Genomic DNA, 20,666 nt, shown 5'->3' with positions numbered 1-20,666 from the left:
CTCCATCACCTCCCTGGGCAGCCATTCCAGAACTTTATCATCTTTTGTGTGAAAAACTTTTACCTGATATCCAACCTAAATTTCCCTTGGCACAGCTTGAGACTCATTGGGAGCTCAGCCCAGCTCTGGGACCAGGAATGGATTACACCCACAGACAGTGTGCTGAGGATGTTCTCAGCCTCCCAAAATCCTTCAGTTTTCAATACCTTGCTTCACAGGGCCAAGAAGCTGTGCCATCAGTCTTGCTAAGCTATTTTTTATTACGCTTTATTTTGCCTTTGGTTTCAAGGGCATGCTTAACACCCGTAGGCAAACACAATGGAATATCTCATTTGTCTATGTACATTACATTATTATAGAAGTGACATAGCAGAAGCAATGTGGACTTTGGAAGCTTCTTCTCACTCTGTTTTAATAGAAAAGTTTAATAAGGGAATCTTGACTTCTAGTAATGAAATTAAAGTTTATTGAAGTGGCATAATATGCTGGCAGTGGATGGAATCACAGTATGCACTTAATTACAAAGATGGCTTTCATATGATTACCCATGCAAATTAGTTGCCTCTTTTCTATGTGTTTAAGGGTTGCACAACCAAAAGACATTTGCATTGTAAATTGTAAATAAAAGAAAAATGGCAGCAACCAGTTATAATACCAGTTAAAGACATCTCCTAGGAGTGCATTTTCCTCATACACTCCACTTTCCCAGCTCAATGCACCAGTTCAGCTGCAGAGATCCATTCTACCATGAAATTTTGCATGCAGACTTTTGGAGAAAATAATATGCATGTAAAATGTCACTAGAAAGGATTATCATGGGAAACAAACTTAAACAGCCGCTGAGGATGGATAGATGAGACCTGTCAGAGGGAATAACACAACTGACAATCCTCAAAGATGGCAGGAGCCTCTGGAAAAAGGTATAGCATTAAATTCCAGATATTTCTATCAAATCTGGGGTTTTTAGCACAGGCAAAAAAACTCAAAAAACCCAAAAACATGCAGTAGGAAGAGATAGCTCAATGCCCAGTGCTGGGGTTCAGAAGGAAGAAACTGTTGCTAAAATTCATTTATCCATTGGCCTGGAAGTCCTGCCATCAAATGAGAAGTGGAAAAGTCTCATATCCAGTTTTATATAAAAAAAAACCTTTTTTATATTTATATCGAGTCTGTTCTCCTTAGCTGGCCAATTTTGTTTCTGAGAGAAAAGAAGAATTTGAGTTAAACACTAGAAGTAACATTTAGAACCATTTCAAAGGAAGCAGTTAAAACAAGCTCTTTTCAAATGCATTTGCTCTTTTGGTTTTGTGAAAGGGCTGTTGAAGGGAGTTGTCACAGCAGGAGAGTCTCAAAATTCTCTCTAGCAGTCACCCTTGCAAAAGTCAGAGGAAGAATGGTTCCAAGGAAGTCTTCAGAGTGAGAGCAGGTAAAATGCAGTGATGACAAGTAAGACTGAACTAAAAGGTGGTGGTGTTGGACCTTCTGTCAACATGCGTGTGCTCCCTGCAAGGCCCAGCAGAAATGGGTCCTATCAGCTCACAAGGAGTTTGGTGCACTGTCCCACCCCAGAGTTTCTCTATTTTTATTTTTAGGGACTGATTTTTAGTCAGTGAAATGTACTCACAGAAACCCAAACCAATCCACTAGTGGAAGATATAGTCTTGAAAAGACTTTCTAGGCGTTTTCCAGAATGCTTGTCAGGCCTTGGTCTTTGTGGAACGGGTTGAGTGATGAAGCAGCCCTGGACTGTACTGGGAACTCTGGAGTGGATGAGGTAGGAGCAGCACTCACTGTTCCCCCACTCCTGCTGCCTGGTGAGAGTGGAACAGTCAGTCACACCCTGGAACGTTCCTCACCTGAACTCTAACCTGAGTGGCATGAAAACATGTTGGAGCTCTGCAAACTCTAGAAATTGCCAACCTGGATTGTGGCCAGGGTGGGATTTCAGTTTTTGTGACTAAAGCCAACCATCTTGTGACCCTAGTGGTCCCATGTCATCCCAGAGTCTGCAGCCAGGTAATAATTAGCATTGACCCCATGATTCCAGAAGGCTGATTGTCAGAACCCAGGAAATTCCTCTGACTGCCCTGGAGGACTCGAGACCCTGCCCGGGAGGCTCAGAGACCTTGGCACAGAGCCCAAGACCCCTCTGATTTTGATCTTGGACCATGGAAAAACAACTACCAACCTTAATATGAAGAATTACAAGTCAAGAGAGTTTAAGTAGAATCATAGTGAATTTATTACTCGGTGAAAATGTAGATTTTTTGGGGTTTTTAGAATGGAAGTTCAGGAGGCAAGATGGAGGAATCTGGGCATGTCCAGCCTTTCTCCTTCTTCTTCTTGGCCTCCATCTTCTGCTGTGATGGTGGCACTTTTAGATTGGTTTAGAGTAAAAGCTCACTGTCTAACCTAGATGATAGGTATTAGGAAGTTATGGTAAATAATGTAGTTTTTAGTATAAAAAGACAACACCACCTCTGAGGTGAGCAGTGTGCCTCTGTCTGACCTGCCAGACAGATCTCAGCAGGTCAGAGAAAGAATGTTCTAGATAAGAAACAATAAACAACCTTGAGAACTGAGAACAAGGAATCCTGACTCCTTCTTCGACTGCCAGGGCTAGGAAAAGAAGCTTGTACGTATCTCAAAGTCACTGTGGCCAGCAGGGATTCTGAGAGCTGATCAATCCCTTTGTTATACTATATTATACTGTACTTCTTGAGAAACTCATCACCCTTACAGCCAGTTCCATACCAACAGATCCAATTGGTCAATCAATCCAAACACCATCACCAGTGGCCAATTCAGAAACCACCCTTTGGTAAACAAATCTCCATAACACATTCCACATGTGCACAACAACAGGTGCAGCAAGCAGAGATAAGAAATGTTCCTCATTCTTTTCTCTGAGCTTTCTCATAGCTTCCCACGAAAACCCTGGGAGAGAGCTGTGTCAGAGGATATGTGATTACCACAGTCCTGCATGAGGCACTGCACACTCCTGGACTGCAGCTGGCTGCAGACAGCATCTCCTTCTGAGAGGATGCTCTCAGAGCTCACAAAAAACCCTAAAAATACATACTGCACATATATTTTTATAATATATAATATATAATATATAATATAATATATAATATATAATATATAATATATATATAATATATTATGTACTATATATAATATATATATAAAGTATCAATATATAGTAGATACAGTATAAATATAATATTATATACATTAGATATAGATAAATATATAGTATGTATATAAAGTATATTATACTTATGTATTGTATGTATATAGTGTGTATATATATATATATGTATATATATATATATAAAGCATAAATAATATATTTATTGTTTTGAACAACTCACCAGCTGCAAGTTGACTGCAGGCAGACCATTTCTTTGTTTGTGTCCCCAAAGTCAAAATGGAAAAATCTTACATAAATAAGAATCTGAAAAGAACTCTAAAAGCTCCTTTGAGAGTCTGGACAGCTACCTGAGCATCCTATTAGAGTGAGAGGATGTACAAGTGTCCATATGAGTGCACTAAGTCTGCACAATTCTTAGAACTCAGCAGTCAAACACAACATTGAAAGGGTAGTAGGTAGATCATGAGCATGGATAATTATATTGTTGAGTAGGATAAGTACAGTCTAAAAAAACCCCACAGGAATATAAGGTGCATACACTAGGAAGGCTGCAATGGAAAGCATCCACTTGACTTTAAGAGACTGTGGTGTTTGTACAGGCTGTTCAAGCAGCTCTGCTGCCTGGCACTGTGGGTTTGCAGCTGGGACAGCAGGGTCCTTCCTGCTGAGATTCAGCTTCATGGCATCTGTTGGTGCAGGGCTGGGCACTGCATCTGTGCAGATGCCTGTGGAGAGGGCTGTGAGGGTGATGGCTGCACTGCAAGACCATGTCCTTGAAAAAGAAGAATAAATATCCATTATTTCATTGAAAACATTGGATTTAATTTGCAGGTTTCTTATAAATCAGCATCACTGACGCATACTTTAACCTAAAAATATTATTCTTGCTCTTCACAAATTTTAGATATTTGCATTTTGGAAAGGGCCATTTGCTGAGACAAGAATATTTAAGTAATTAAATATGAAGTTGCAGATCTCTTTTGGTCTATAAAACACTTATTAATATGAAATGAGTGAAACAAAAACACAGTGAGGAGTCAAACAAGTCAGTCCCAACTACTGATGGCTGTATTATTAATCACATAATTAATGGCTATTTAGTCCTTGGAATAACTGGAATCACCTTTATTTGCCAGTGTACCATGGTCCAGCAATCCCCAATATGAACACCCAGCCCAGAGTCACAGATTGCTGCAGCTCAGTCCATGTGTAAGGACGTGCCCACAATCCACTATCAGCTTAGAGATTTTGTTTTTAATCATTGTTTCTAAGCCTGATTCATCATAAATACATTCACAGGCACCCTTTAAAAGTCACTTCTTTGTTCCAAAGAAATGCAACACACCAGCAGGAAGATATTATGCAGTAACACACCAGGGCAAGCTATATGCAAAGGAAACCTGCCAAAATGAGTTTTTCCTCCTTTTCTGCAAGGCAGCAGTTTTTTTTTCCCTAAGCTGTCTCACTTGAGGGCTGTGTATACAGTAAAGAGGCAAAAATCCATTTCACTTTCCTCTCTTTCAGGTTGTCATCAGCTTCATTGCCATGACACCAAAGCTCCTTTTAGGTTGCTGTGTCCCACCCTTCAGGCTGACCTGGCACAGCATTCCAGCAGCATTTCCATGGCTCCAAGCCCTGGTGCTCTGAGTGAGGAATGGAGACTTGACTGCAGAAAACACTTTCCCTCTTCTTTCCCAGGGCTGTACCCATTAGAATCCACAAGTTTTGTGTTTCTTCCACGAGGCTTTCCTCTCCAATTTCTTATTCAAATCAAAAGCATGCCCTTAATCCAAATATCTCAAGTCAGGTAAGGTAAAAATACAACACAGATGCAAGTTGTCTGTATCTTCCCAGGGCCACACAACTTGTAGAAAGTATTTATAGCTCCAGATGCCTATATTATTGAATTTAAAATAAAAGCAGCATTATTTGTAGCTTCACTGGACAGCTGACTTGATGTGATTTATCCTCACAAAAGACTTCTGTTTTTCAAAAAGAAAATTCTCACTTTAGTCTTAAAGGAAAAAAAAAACAACAAAGAAGCAGTCAGATAAAAATCTGTTTTGAGGCCCTACAACATAAATTAAGTTAGCACAGCAGGGCTTTCACTGTAATAATTTAACTTGTCAGTTCACATCATTGACTAACTTAAAGAATTCATGGGGCTTAATTGATCAATATAATAAACAGTTTGGATGGCTCTGCAGGAATAGCCCAGTCTTAATTTGAGGTCAGTTCTTATTCCTTTTAAGTCTCATTAGCAGAAGCCAACGTAAATCCAGAGATGTGAGGACAAAAGCAGAAAGCTTTGCATCAACAGCAAGGCCAGCCCAGTGTCCAGTTGAATTGGATGCATCCCAGCTGCAATCTCTTCCAGGTCTCGGGCATGGAACAAAAAGCCTGTGTGATCACTGGCAGCAAAGGGGGACAGTCCTGGCTTCTAGGAACCATACATTTTCTCTAGTTCCAAGTTGAAAATCCACCATGGGTGTACCAGGCCAGATTTTCAGCTAGCACAGAAAGGTTTCAGTCTAATACACTCTGCAGAGAAAGCCAATCCCCAGCTGATACCTTGGGTTTTAAGTTGGTTTAAGTTTTCTGTTCTGTTTTTGTGTGCAGCTCTAGCTTTGTTGTGGAGATCCCAGGTGTGGGTTTCTCTGGGTCTGCATTGAAGGCACTCCAGACAGTAGTTTCATGTTGGGACTCAGGTGTTTATTATTTCTTATCAGTCAAACAGCCTCACTACTGTGAGTTCAGCAGCTTTTCATTAGAAGGCACAAAATGGCCAACAATCTCTTGGTACAAGGTCTCCTAAGACTAAACTGTCCAGTTAAGAACTGACACCTGGATTATTTTCCCCTTGAACCCAAGAACTGATCCCACAGAGCCCCCAGTGCAGACTTTTCTGCCCAATTCCAAAATGCCACCCAAACCCATGGAGAAGAAGGAAGAAGAAGCATGAAGAAGAAACCCAGGACAACACCCTGTGCCCTCCATCTTCTGCCATCCACAACACACTAAAAATCCCAAAACCTCAATTTCTCACCAAGTGATTCACCTGCACTGCTCTCTATAATCTATTGCACACTTTTGTGGGTTCCAGTCTATCTTGAAGTCTGGGAAAGTCAGTGCTAGTGCTCCCCTGGGGGTCAGGGCACCCCAGAATAGACAAATATTCCCAGTACCCTGGGTTTCCACATCAAGTGTTACTGGGATCTTTGCACAGGGTGGTGAAGACAAAACAATCCTGTTCTAGCTGGATGCTCAAGGACAATCTCTTCAAATTTCAGGCCCAAAGCATGAAAAAAGCATGAAGAGAGGAGGGTGGGCAGGCAAGCAAGGGGGATGAAACTTCATCATTTGAAGCTGTTAATTGGGCAGTTAACTCCTGTATGCGAATAGACTAAAACCTATAAAAATGTGAGATCTCATGACCAATCCCTCCTTTGCTCCCACCTTGGAGCCCCCCAGGGCATAGCCAGGACTGTGGCTCTGGTACTGCCAGGGTGTGGCCTCTGAAGGCACCTCAATAAATATGAATAAATCTCCACTTTATTGCTCTGAACTCCTTCCAGCCTCTGCTCCAGCTCCTTCAGGCATCTCAGCAGCCAGGTTGTTTGAATAGCACACTTAAGCAACCATTGCGTTTCACCCCTAAATTCTAAAGCAATTCCCTGAAGGCCTGTCCCAGCCTTTGTACAACCTGCTATGGGGTCCTAGGCCAATTCTGCAGGAGCTGAGCAGCAGCAGGGACAGCACAGCAACTCCACGGAGCCACCCAGCCCTGTCTCAAGCCCAGCCAGGCAGGCAGACCCTGGAGCCCAGCCCAGCTGATAGGGGAGGCAGAGCTGTGTGAGCTGGGACCCACTGCCCCACCATCAGCTTAAAAGCTGCCTTCAGAACAGGCAGAGCTGCCCCTTTGGAGAAGTCCCTCTGAATATTTATTATCATTATCTGAATACTTATTATTATTACTCTGATGATGATGATGATGATGATGATGATGATGATTATTATTATTATTATTATTATAATAATAATAATAATAATCATCATCATCCTTTTAATTGAAGGGGTGGGACCACCCCTTCAATTAAAAGGATAATAATAATATAATTTTAACCCAGTCAGGTTAAAAACAATTTATTGCTCAAGTAAACATCAGTCTCAGAGGCCATGAGGTTTAAGAGAGCAAGCATTCAGCCACAGCTCAAAGTGGTCACAAGTTCTTTGTTGTAAGACAATATATAATTTCTAATATATAATTTCTAATGTATATTATAGATATATATAATATATTATATATAATATTAAATATACTATACCTAATATATATCTTACATATTATCTGTCTATCTATCTATATATCTATATATATATATAAAGAATATATATATTATAGATCTAGTATATAATTTCTTTCTAATACAATGGACAGTTGTCACAAAGTTTATTTTGCTTTTCTAACCTATCACCTTTACTCACTTCTACTGTACTGTGGATGCTTTTATCCAAAGAGCTGCTATCACACCTACACACAGATGCTTCTATTATAACCTCTAAACTCTCAGCTTACTCTGTACAATTATACTCCTGCATTATAAACCCTTCACCATCCTATCATTACAGTTTCTTAGTACTTAAGGCATATTCTTACTAACAACTATAGAAACATAAGTCTATGATTTTTCTGCCTAATGTCCATGTATTTTATTTTTACATCAATCCAAGCTTCTTCCATGACTGCAGATCAAACCCTTCAGTGTCTGTGGAAGTTTCTGTCTTTCCATTTCCCACAAATACTGATCTGTTTGCCCAGTGTGCCAAAGATTGAAGAGTGCTGCTTTAGTCTTTCCAAACAGCCACATTTAATCACTCTCAAAGGAAAGGAACATCCCAGACCAAAACCTCTGACTGAGCAGAGTAGCAGTATGTGAACTCCACTACAATGAGTGAGAAAACTGAAGCTCTCAGGTGACTAGTGAATGTTCTTTTTCCTCGGCCTAAGATTTCAGAAGTTCCTTCAGCTAGAAAAACTCTTAGAGCTAGAACTTATGGCCTGTTACCTTTACCCACACCATGGCATCATCCCTAAATGAAGTCCAAGGAAACCAGTTAATTAATTTGTACTGAATCATAGGGAAAACCTACCCTGCAGCCAGGTGAAGCACACCCCATGCACCCAGGAATGAAGTTCAGGTAAGGTCATCAGCCTGTGGACAGATGCTTCTGCAGCAGAGTGAAAGTGGAAGAAACATGCAAATGAAATCACTTCTATTTGAAGAGCCAGTTGAAGGCTGAGTCTGTAGGCTGAGCATCTGTAAAGGAAGAATTGAACTACATAAATTCAAGGAATAAACCCATTTTTATCTCAAGAGAGGCAGCAAAAAGCAATAGAGCATAGTAGTGACAATGATGTGTTAGAAAACCAACAATCCTTCCATTTTTCCTATTTACTTGTTGTGTTGTTCTGTGTGGAACAAAACATCTGCTTCACAGTTGAGACACTCAGCTCCTCATCAAAAATACCTGAGCCAGATTAAAACCCAGGATGGAAAGGATGACTTCCATGCACTGTTATTCAGGTGCATAGAAAATATTAATGGATGCTTATAAAAGTGGCAGAGCTTGAAAGGAAGACAGAGTCCTTAAAAACATATCAGGACATCAGCTGCAGCAAAATTCCCAGAACTGTGTAACTATTGTTGCATCCAAGCTCTGTACTCCCCAGTGCCCCAGACTGAGTTTACATTTTAACAGGAAGGCCACAGAAACGTTAAAAAGAAAACAACTCATTATTCCATATGGAACAGAAGCACATTCAAGATATGCTTCAAGGCGCCTGCTTCCAGTTTCAAGTATGAAAGAGTGTTTACCCTGTTTCATGTGCTGCAGACCAACTGTCAAGCCACAGGAAGATTGCTGAAATATCAATTTGCCCAGGTAAGTAAAACATCACCTGTTTTCCCAAGTGAGGCTGGTGAAATCCTTGTGCTGATTGGAGTGACCAGTGCTGTAAATGGGAGCAGTTTCAGTCCCTGGTATTTCATAGGTGGCTTTTCCCCACAACAGGGTTCACAGCTCAGGGAGTGGGCATTTGAATTGATAGGAGCATTTTTAATGGGGCATTTTTAACCCCACAAAGACAAAAAGCAAAGCATACATCTTGCAAGTGATGCAGAAAGAACATTCTGAGAAGGCCAGATCTTCACAACATTCAGATTGGTGCCACTTTCACTCTGGTAAAAATCAGTGCTTTGTAACTAACTTTAGACCATCACTACATCCATATACATAAAAATGCCAAATCTTCTAAACACTTTTCCTTATTAACACAATGTCCATGTCTAATGATCTATTTCCTCCATGTTTTTCACCATGAAGGCCATCCCAGTCACTGCTTTTCCACATTGCACTCTCAGCCTCTGCTGACATCTGCACACAAACTCCTTTTATGATACAGAAAATTTACAAAAAGCATTTTTCCCTGCCAAGTGTTAAGACACTTGCTCCAAATTTCAGCAAGATATACTGAACCCTGTGCCTGAGCTCTGCTCCTATCAATTCACACGACACAGGTGTTACATTAAATGGAGCATCACTTAATCTGTCAGCAATGCTTGCAATGAGAAAAGCACATGGGGACCTCACCATAAATTTCTCATGTTTAAATGGAGAAAAAGGCATACAGTAATGTCATATACATCAACTTTTCAAGTGAAACAATTCTGTGATATACAGACCGCTAATCTTCCATGTAAATATTAGCCAGTATAAAGTGTCTAACATCTAAGTGAAACATCAAATGAAAGCACATTTTTAAGGTGTTTTGCCCCTGAGGAATAAGGCTTCTCCCAGTAAATGGTGTTTCCCACTGAAATCTATTTTCCCTGAGCTGAACATTGCACTCAGAAAAAAAATCAAAGTGAGATATCTAGGAGGAAGTTTTAACTTCTCTTCATGAAAGCCCCTAGATACAGAATTTAAGACAACTATGACTCCTCAGGTATCTTTACAGAAACAAGAACAACTTTCACACAGAACTCCATTGTGGAAAGCCCCATTGGCAGATCCCTGCTCTGATGGCTTTTGTAATGGGGGGGGGGGGAGGGGGAAGTTTGCTTTTCACCAGAAATAAACCCATTCCCATAACTTCCAATCTGGTTTTTATTGCATCAATACTAAAGAATTACTCAAAGGAGACATGTGGCTAGCTGAGTGTCTCTGGTGAATAGCCCCAAAATGAGAGGACAGCTCTGATGATGTCACCCTGTTCTTCTAAGTTCCCTGAGCCTTCTGATGTTTACACTCTTGTAACAAACTTTCTCACGCACTTTTATGTAAATAATTATTGTTTTACATTCTTCTCTGAAGGAGGAGAAATTTGACGGACTGTTGGTTTGTCCAGTGTGATTGGAGAGGTGGCACTGTCACCCTCCAATCCACTGTCACTTTTGAAAGTCTATAAATGTTGGAGTCAGAAATTAAACTTCCATTCTCTTTACCTTAGAGTAAAAAGATTCAGTGTCCGTGTTGTTTTATTTGCAACGTGATGTGAAGTCTGCTCACAGGTTAAAAGCTGTGTGATTTTATGTCATCAAATCCCCAGCAGGGTTTTTTTTGTCCCTCCTGCAATTTTCCTCCTGAACCACTTGAACCCCAGACACTGCTTCTCCTTCCAGGCACTGTTATCCATCAGGTTCTTCCTTTCCTATGATTGGCACCAGCACATTCCTAAACCACCAGCCCATGTGGAAGTCCTAAACCACCAGTCCTTCCCATGTGTGGACTCATTCCTGCAGGAGTTAATATTTACCCTGTCACCACCTAATTGTGCTGAGATAGAGTTTTATTCACCATCAATTCTGTTTACATGAATTCCTTTTCCAGGAGCAATATATCTTTTGCAAGTTCCTATTCAGCACATTATCCTGAAAGTCATAAAACAGAAGGAGACAAATCAATAGCATCTAATCTGAGTATGGCTCAGTCCTGTGCTTTTGGTAAAATGAAAATAAGGAAAAATAACTAATTAGCAGACATCTAGTTTTAGATAAAGTATCAAACATTGCCAAATGGACTTTAAATACAGTAGTCCAGATCCAATTAAACATTTAAAAATGTGATAGTCCAAAAAAAATCCATTCATTAATTTCTATGGTATAATTTGAAAATAAAGTAGTTCTCAGATAATTGCCAAATTTCCATATTTATAAGAAGATGGCACATGTGGGGATAATAGCAAATTTGGAAGTACCACTTTTCTATTAATATGGAAATTCAGAAATTATTGGAGTTATCTGTTATAAATCAACTTTCTCATTCTTTTGCTGATGGAAATGCCATTTATCCACTACAATAAATTCCAAAACTACTAATGCAACTCCCCTTTCACTCTGATAAATCAGTGTAATGGTTGTCATGCTTATCCTCAAATTTGGCAGGAGTTCTGCTCTTATATTAAAATGGGTCAAGCCAACCCTAGTGGTGCAGTACCACTACAGGTTTGGAAGTTAGAGGGAGGAGGGATTTGCTCACACAATTTTGTTATTTTCTGAGTTCATCTGCCCCAAAAAAATACTGCAGAGCCACAAGGCAGCTGCATTATTCACTTAAACTGACCAAAGCAGACTGTGTGATTCCAAGGCAATATTTCATGGAATCACAAATGATTTAGTGGAAACTGGCAAGAACAAGAGATTTTTCAAGGATTTGGGTTTTTATACCAAGAATTGCATGTTGCTTGATGTGAAGGTAGCCTATCATCTTCCACAGAGGAGTGCAGCAGTGCATGCCTGTCAGTCAGCCTGTTCTTCTAAGTTCTTCTGAGCCTTCTGATGTTTACATTTTTGTAATGGAGTTTATCATGAACACTTTCATGTAAATCATTATTGTTTTGCATTCTTTTCTGGAGAAGGAGAAAATTGATGGACTGTTGGTTTGACCAGTGTCATTGGAGAGGTGGCAATTTCATCCTCTAATCCAGGGTCACTTTTCCAAATCTATACATATTGAGGTCGAGAATAAACTTCCCTTCTTTTTTACCTTGGAGGTTCCAGAATGTGTGTCATTTTATTTCATGTCCAGTTGTGACAGATCCCTTCTTGTGGAGCAGAAGAGTCATCTGTCTTGATGATTCATCTAGACTGGTTCATCTAGATGGTTTCATCTAGAAACCAGTCAGATGCTGAAACTGCAATGTTTTTTCAAGTGTTGGTCCCCTAAAGATATTGTTCCTCTCTCCCAAAAGTGGTTTCACAGTTCTGTAACACCTCTAAACGAGGCAGTTGATGTGAGATAATAGCTTATACCGGGGCTAACATGGGGCTACTGCTCTCTCTTAATGCAAAAATTCTACAGAGCACAAAGGGCAATCATGGACACTTAGGATTGTTCCCCCATGCACAGAATTTCTCCTATCTCAAAATGAACAGCCAAACCTCTGTTAATTATTTGCTGCTTTAAATCAAGGTGGGTGTTCAGCCTGTTGATGCTTTGCCTTCCCAAGGTGAACCCAGGAGCTTGCAGGTTTCCCAGCAAGGTTTCATACATGAAATAAAATATCTCCCAAAATGATGCTAGTGCAATCAAATCTTGAAAAAGAATCCTGCCAGGCCTTTTACCCCCTGCTTGCTGCACAGCCTGTAGGGCAGTTGGCTAGACCAGCACTGTACTGTTGGAAGCAGCAGCAACCAAATGTGAGCAGCAATGCCCTTCCCTGTTTTACCACAGCACTAATTCACACATAAAAGATGAAATGCTGAAGATGCATCCATTGACATCAGCTTCACAAAACTGTCTCCACAGGGGACCTTTTCAGCCTGAAAAAGTCAAACAACTGGCTGCATCACTACTTAACAGTAGGGTCTTTGTAAGGATGAATGAGGAAAGATGGTTCTCACCTACTATAAGGATGAATTTATTATTCATAGAGAGACATCTAGAAGAAAATTTTACTTTTATCCTATTTGTTATTACGTTCTAAGTGGATCCCAAAATCTTCACAGGGTTCTCAGTCTACCTGTTCAATAAAAAAAGCTCTTCCATCAATATTTCAATCTCCTGCCAGACTCTGCAATTTATTCTGCATAGCTCACACAGCACAGAGCTGGGACAGAGGGCCAGGGCTTGACAGAGAACTTTGTCCCAACTAAACCAGTTCCACAGGCAAGGCTGCAAATGGTACCAAAGCCCAACCAGCCTGTCCCCACTCCACACCCAGGGTCAATAAGCCCATGAGCATCCTTTAGTTATTTCACCCTGCACAAATACAGGTGAACACTGGAATTATATCAGGTTTCCTGGGTTAAATTGTATTGTGTCGTGTTGCTCTTAGTCAGAATTTGACTAACAGTAAGTTCTGGAATATTAATTTTTTTGAGTTTTATGTCCATATGATTCTCTGAACCTACTATTTGAAGTAGTGAGAATCCTCAAGATATCTTGAGGCTTCAAAATTAATGGGAATTTTCTCTTCCCATGTTACACTTCCTTGTCACTAGAGTTTCTAACAGTGTGGCTTCAAGCTGAACAGTGACCTTCCCCCAAAATCACTCCAAATGCTTTTAAAGCACTGTTCACATTTGGAGGATGGGAGATCACACATGCACAGGTTAGTGAGGAGCCATGAGCCCTGCTGATGCCTCCTGCCCACTGTGCTGCTGTGTTTTGGGTGAAACCACAGAGAACCCTCTGCCATGATCACCGTGGCTTCCCCTCCTACCACAGCTCTCTACACCCAAAGCTTATTCCAGAGTTTAAAGGTCAAACAGAAAAAATTGTGGCATGATGACATGAATAATTTGTTTCAGTAATTTAGCAGCATGGGTTTGTTGTGATTATTGCTACAAAGTCCTTTCGTATTTACAACTGTATCCTATTAACATCTGAATAATTTATATCTAGTGATCAGTGATGCGTGTGGCAGAGAATCATGAAAATTAGCTCCTCTAGTGCTCCCTGACTCTAAGAGGACATATTTTCCCATCCAATTGTATTGTTTCTCTGTTGTTTACATTTTGAATACCGAGAAGCACCATGCCAAGAGGTTCTGAATGGGAGCTACAAGATGATCTGCACTTAAGATGTAGCCATACAGAAACACCCATTAGACATGCCAATAAATTTCACTTTCTCCACAAGAATCTGGTGAGGGTCAAGAAGATGGGAATAATTGTATTTTTCACCAACTCACACGGTGCTGCAATTTAAAATCAAAACCAAACAACTCCAAAGTAGACACTTCTCTCTCCAGCACGTTACAGAATTAACTGAACATAGAGAAGGAACTGCGGGAAAAAAAAGTTACATATTGTGACACTTGCTTTAAGTGTTTGCAGCTCTTCTGGGCAACAGGGATCCTGAAGGACACTGAGGGAAATCCTGTAACCTCAAAGACCCAGAATAAGAGGTGTTCCACAAATATTGAAGACAGACAAGAGATCAGTAGCACTAAAGCTGAAAAAAGATGGAAAATGTGGGAAGGAAACTTTTATAAAGGGGCTTTAAAGCCTGGGGAAAGCACCAAAGCTGTAGCTTCCAGTAGCCATCCCATGGGCTGAGATCCTCCTACAAACACTCCTGGGCAGAGATAAGTGTGCCCAACACCTCAACAAGACAAATCAGCAAGACAAATACAGATAAGACAACATGAGGCATGCCTGACAGGAAAGTTGTGCAGGAAAGTTGATCTACCAAAAAAGGGGCTGATGGAATCAAGGTGCAGCTGTGGCAAGTGAGGCTGGAAGGGAACTTCCCTTAAGAGATGGCAATATCTGGAACAAGTTTGGTAGCGACATGCTTAAGGGGCTCATCAAGCACATCTGTTGCAGCCTGGAGCTGCAGTTCCACCAAACAGCTCAAACAGAGTGTCCACTGCATTGCAGTTCAGCTCCAGCAAGATCCCTGCCTTCAGGAAACTCCTGTGTAGCCCCACATTTCTCTTCACAGAGAAGAGCAAGGCACAATTCTTCCCAAGAATATTTCTGGGATACACATTCTCTGAACCTCAGAAAAAGGAAAACAATTCTTATCATTTGCTGTGCCTGTTTGTGCAAAAGTAGAATGCAATGTGGAGATTGTTTACCCACAGTGATGGTGTTTTGGTTCCTTGGCCTGTCAGGGCCAAGCGTGTAGCCCCACATTTCTCTTCACAGAGAAAAGCAAGGCACAATTCTTCCCAAGAATATTCTTATCTCATTTGCTGTGCCTGTGTTGTGCAAAAGTAGAATGAATGTGGAGATTGTGTACCCACAGTGATGGTGTTTTGTTTCCTCGGCCTGTCAGGCCCAATAGTGTGTGTGTGTGGGGACTGTTGGGTGACAGTCATGAGATTCTGTACAGTGTGAGCAGTTGTGTGCAGGGTGGAGTGTTTGGCAGATCCAGTTTTAAATGTATAGAATAATATAGTGGAATAAATTAATTAGCTATCTGATATCCATGGAGTCAGCTGGATCATTTTCTCTCCCCTCATCAGGGCCCTCATGGCTTTGCTGTACTCCTGCAGGCATGGTGCCTCAGACAAAGCAGAATTTCCCAAGATCCATCAAGGTGTTTAAAAAAGAAGAAAAAAAGGCCAATAAAAAATCCCAGGTCTGCTTCCCTATCTACCCACAACAAACGCAAGAACAAAATTTATGAATCCCACCACTTCAGCAAAAAGGCTGCACAATATTTCCCACTCCCAAGCAAGAGACAGCTGTGAGCCAGTGCTGATCCCTCCTTCAGGAGAGGCAGAGACAGCAGCTGCCCTGCCTGGGACCTGGCTTCACTCAAAGCCAAGATGGGGCACAAAACTGCCTTTTGACTTGACCCTCCCAGCTATTCGTGGAGTATCTTCCTTCCCAGCAAGTTTATGTCAAAGCCCAGTTGTAGATTCTAGAAGTCACTTGCCTAGTGAGCACTGGCTTGCTCTGTAACAGTAATGCATAATTTCATTTTAAATTGCAGCAATGCATTTCTGAGGTGCTCTCAAAAATTTCTTACACAGAGATAATCAAGGAAGTATTAAGGTATGAGCCTGCTGCATCTGCAAAGCAGGAGAGATTTAGCACATGGAAAAAAATGAAAATCAGATTAAGAGGCTTATGCTTAACAGATGAAAATCAGGAAAAAATATGCTGATTGTACACATTCTCCAATATAACAAATAGAAGACCAAAATACAAAATGTGTGGCCCAACAGCTGCATTACTTTGAGCAGCCAGAGCCAAAACATATAGAATATTCCTTTTGCTGATTGGAATCTCTAAGACACTTCAACATCTGTTAGAACAAGATGTTTGTTTACCACATTCCCCTACGAAATGGAATGATGTTTCTTACCTAATGTACTGAAGAATTTTTAGATGAAAGAGGGATGTTTATGAGATCCATGCAGGGTGTAATTGAAAGAATATTTCCGGATAAAAATACCATATGTTTTGTATTTCCATCCAACCTATAAATATCCCTCTAACACTTTGGGCCCAAAAATACCATGATTGGGAAGAGTTTTATGCATTTGCTTAAGGCTTTTATTACTTTCAATTATCAGTTTGCTAACTGCATCTCATTTCCCTCCTGCTACATCACAAGTATTCCCAAGGATAAATTCAGAGATGTCAGTAACATCACTGGGATGGGCACAGAGCTGAACAGTTGGAACAACCTGGCCTTCACAGGGCACAGACAGCAATTCCTCCCCACCACAAATGCTCTCTACAGTATGTGACCTGCAAGATATATCTGCTGCCCTGGTTGCAGGGTATGACAGAGAAAACCTTAAAAATGCAAACCTCCAGCAAGTCCCAGCTGCAGAGCTGTGTAATGTAATTCTTCCTGCACAGCACATTAGCAGGAACAGTGGAATGTGAGCATGAAGGAAGAAATCTAAGCTCCTAGAGAGACAGAAATTACAATATGTTACTCCTGACCACATAAGAAATTCTTAGTCTCTTTATAAAAAAACTAAAAAATTAAAAAATCAGTGTTTTCTCAATCCTACCACTGAAAGAATCCTTTCAGGGAAAACTGCCAGTTTTCCATGAAAAAATGCAATTTTCATTCTTTTTTTTTCACTGTATTTTGGTAGTACAAGAGCACTGTTTGCCCTTGTTTCAAGAAAAACTATTTTACTATCAGTCTTGCTAAAATCTGATTTCTGCACTACTTTTCTACTCCCTCAGAAATATATTCTCCTAAGAAAAATTAATGTTTGCTTATTTCACTTTCAGCTTAACTTACACAATGGTTTTATTCCTCTGATGTTTCATATTAAAAAAAAAATAGAGACCATCTCTGCACAGTTAAGACAAGCCTTGCAATTCCATGTGCACTGTTCTGTGGTGCCAATAGCATTATTCAGATGCATGAAAATTAAAACAGAGTTTAAAATTTGAAGAATTCAACAATATGCATCCACCAGCACAGAAGCTGGTGAAGTCACCTGGAAGAACACACAGTTTTTCCACTGAAATTTTTCAGTGTCACTGCAATTCCAGATTACAGTGCTTGGAGTGTTTGAAGTGTTTGGAGTTCCATGGGTCTCTCCATTTTGCATACGGGTCACCCTGTGCCCTTTTCACCTTTACCAGGTGAATGACAAAAGAATTCTATGGCACTCCAACATCTGAGAGCTTTGAGGGACATCCCCCTCCACCAGTCAGGAACACAAAATGTTGTACCCAATGATGATCAGACTTTTACAGCTTTCTAGAAAAAAGGAAAAAAAAAAAAGGGAGGAAAAATATTATCTCTGGAATTGGAACCCAAAATCAAATTCTGCTGCCAGATTCAATGTCAAGTAAGGAATTTAAATAGATTTATTGTTTAATAACAAAGTTTTCTGTGTCTCATAGTATCATTTTAAGTCATCAGAAACTCAACACTAAATACACAAGTCCATTTCCCAGACAGTGCAAAATAAATGTAATTTTTTTTCTTTTTTACTTTTCCAGTATACTGCATTCATTCCAGGTTAACAGGACTACAAGAGAGATAAAACAATTTATACATGTGTGTGCTCCTGATAAAACAGTTTTTCAACAACTACTTGTTTAAGACAAGTGCTACCACCATTTTTAGGCAAAACAGCAGCTTGTAAGTAGCTCCCAATTTCCTGCTGACCACTGTAGTTCCACCTCACCATTTTAATTATTTGTCAAGTGTTTAGGCCCCATTGGAGTAGAGCTTCCATGAGTTTTGCAGGGTGATGATGCCACTCACAAGCAACAACCTGTATCCTGGTCTGGGGTGTTCCTCTCTCTGGAGTCCACAGGACCTATCAGATCAGACAAATGTCAGCAGATTGCTTTGGAAAGCACACATAAGGGAGAAATAACATCTGCTTTAGGGCAGATATCTTCTCACTGATTTACAAGAAATTTACAATTACTGCAGGGAAAGCCCTTTGGAATAGTGATTTTCCATTGATAGTGAAAACTTCCTAGGGAAAAAAAACATAAAAAAAAAGAAAACAAACATAAAACCCACAAAACCCAAACCAAACTAACAAAAAAAAACCACCAAAAAAACCCAAAAAAACCAAATAAACAAAAACCCTTGACGAAATTAAAAACAAACAAACAAACAAAAAAAAAATAAACCACAAAAAAAAAGACTGATTGAAGGGACCTAATGGTAGTGCATTAGAATTCAACCAAGAGCTCACTGGGACACAGCAGCAGCTGAGTTCCTGTGTCTTCACAGCTTCCTGAGGATGAGGAGATCCACATGGTCTAGGAAACCCTGCCATGATCAGAGCAGTGTGAGGTAACCCCACAGCAGACTAGAGCTACAGCCAGGAGCCTCTGAACTCCAGGAGCCCAAATCCCATGGTCTGTGTCAGGCAGCACCTGGAGCACAGAGCCAGGGAGGTCAGAATGCACATGGGCTGTGCTCTGTGCTGTTAGATCCAAACTGGGATGCTGCAGGCCCAGGACTGGCTCAATGGGAAAACTTCAGGAGACCAAAGTCAGCACAGATGGCTGGACAGGCTCTGCACAGCCCTTGGGCTCAAATGTGCTGCTTCTCTTGGACCCTTTCCACAGGCTGCAGACACTCCTGCAGCAGCAGAGCAATGGCTTTTCCCATTTTCTGACTGCTCGCTTCCTGTGCCCACTGCAGCAAAACCACCTGGAGATGATTGCTCTGACAGGAATGAATGACATCAGCAGGGAGACCTTCCCCAAATGAGGTGTTCCAGACATTTTCCCAGCAGTCTGGACACAACTGCAGAGTTATTAGCACCACAAGTGACAGCCCTGGAGCCTCACAAATGGATTTTGGGAACCAGCAACACCAGCTAGACACGTTCTGGACATGTGTGCAGCAGCTGTCCTGGCTGAACACCATTCCACTCAACACCTCCCTGCATAAGCTTACATACAGGCTAAAACTAGCAGGATCTCTTCAATTTTCAGACAATTATGAAGAGAAAACGAGTACTGGACACCTACAACCAGGCAGAGCTCACACAAGGGCAAAATCTAAGGCAGCTCTGAGCCACTGATCTGATTTCCTGTATTTTGGTTTCCCAGACATAACATTAAAGAACAGTTTTGTATTGTGTCATATAAAGCCAAACTCAAGGGATTAGTCTTTTGAAGTAGGCTGTTCCAGTGCAGTATTTCAGAACATCTTCTCTCAATGCTAGACCTACTTTATGTTACTTATCTGCCCTATTTTCTTTGGGTATATTTTCCAAGCATTTTTCCCCCATCAGTTGCTGTAAGTCAGTGCTTTAGGACAGCCTGAGCTTTGGGACAGCACTGCTGGCTTACTCTGACTAGTTAGCATTGGTGTTCTACCAGGAATCTAGGGCAGAGCTAGCTAGGCTGAAAAGAAATGGTAGAGTACACAAATATTAACTCCCAAAAGTAGTTTGGAGGAGGAGGAGGACTCATTGGGAAGGCTACAGATTGCCAACCAAAATATCTGGGCATTGGGAACTCAGAACAAGGAGCCTGCATGTACAGCATCCATTCAGGAAAGAGTGGATAGAACACTTCCCATGCCTTGTTTTAATAAGAGGATTGATTTACTGAGAGTGCTTTGGCATTGTGTGGTTACAGACCACTGGAATAGTTACCCCTTCATCTTAACTGACTCCCTCACATCCCTCCTTAGAAATAACACTGGAGGGGAGCCAAGCAGGAAATAGCATTTCTGGATCTGCCAAAATATCATTTGATTCAATTGGATATTGAGAAAAACCACTTGTGGTGTTTTCCTTGCTTGAAATCACCCAGCTCAAACACTTTTATACCCTTGGAAACTGCCAGCAGCAGAAGAATGGCTGTCCCCAAACACATTCTTTGTGCTACATCTAAAGTGCACACATTTTTCAGACTATTATTTCCATTCATCACCTTGCCAAACTTGGCAAAATGACTCAGTGTTGCAATTGCCTTGGTGTGATGTGCCCTAGTGCCATTATTGTCATGTTCTTCCCTTTCTAGGTCCACGAAAAGCCTTAGAGAATTCCTAAGCAAACTCTAGAAACTAAGATTAGTATCGAGTACCTCCTAAA

The sequence above is a fragment of the Molothrus ater genome, chromosome 10, assembly GCF_012460135.2.
Source record: "Molothrus ater isolate BHLD 08-10-18 breed brown headed cowbird chromosome 10, BPBGC_Mater_1.1, whole genome shotgun sequence".
Taxonomy (NCBI): Eukaryota; Metazoa; Chordata; class Aves; order Passeriformes; family Icteridae; genus Molothrus; species Molothrus ater.
The sequence above is the reverse complement of the archived record's forward strand: the minus strand, read 5'-3'. Positions refer to the sequence as shown.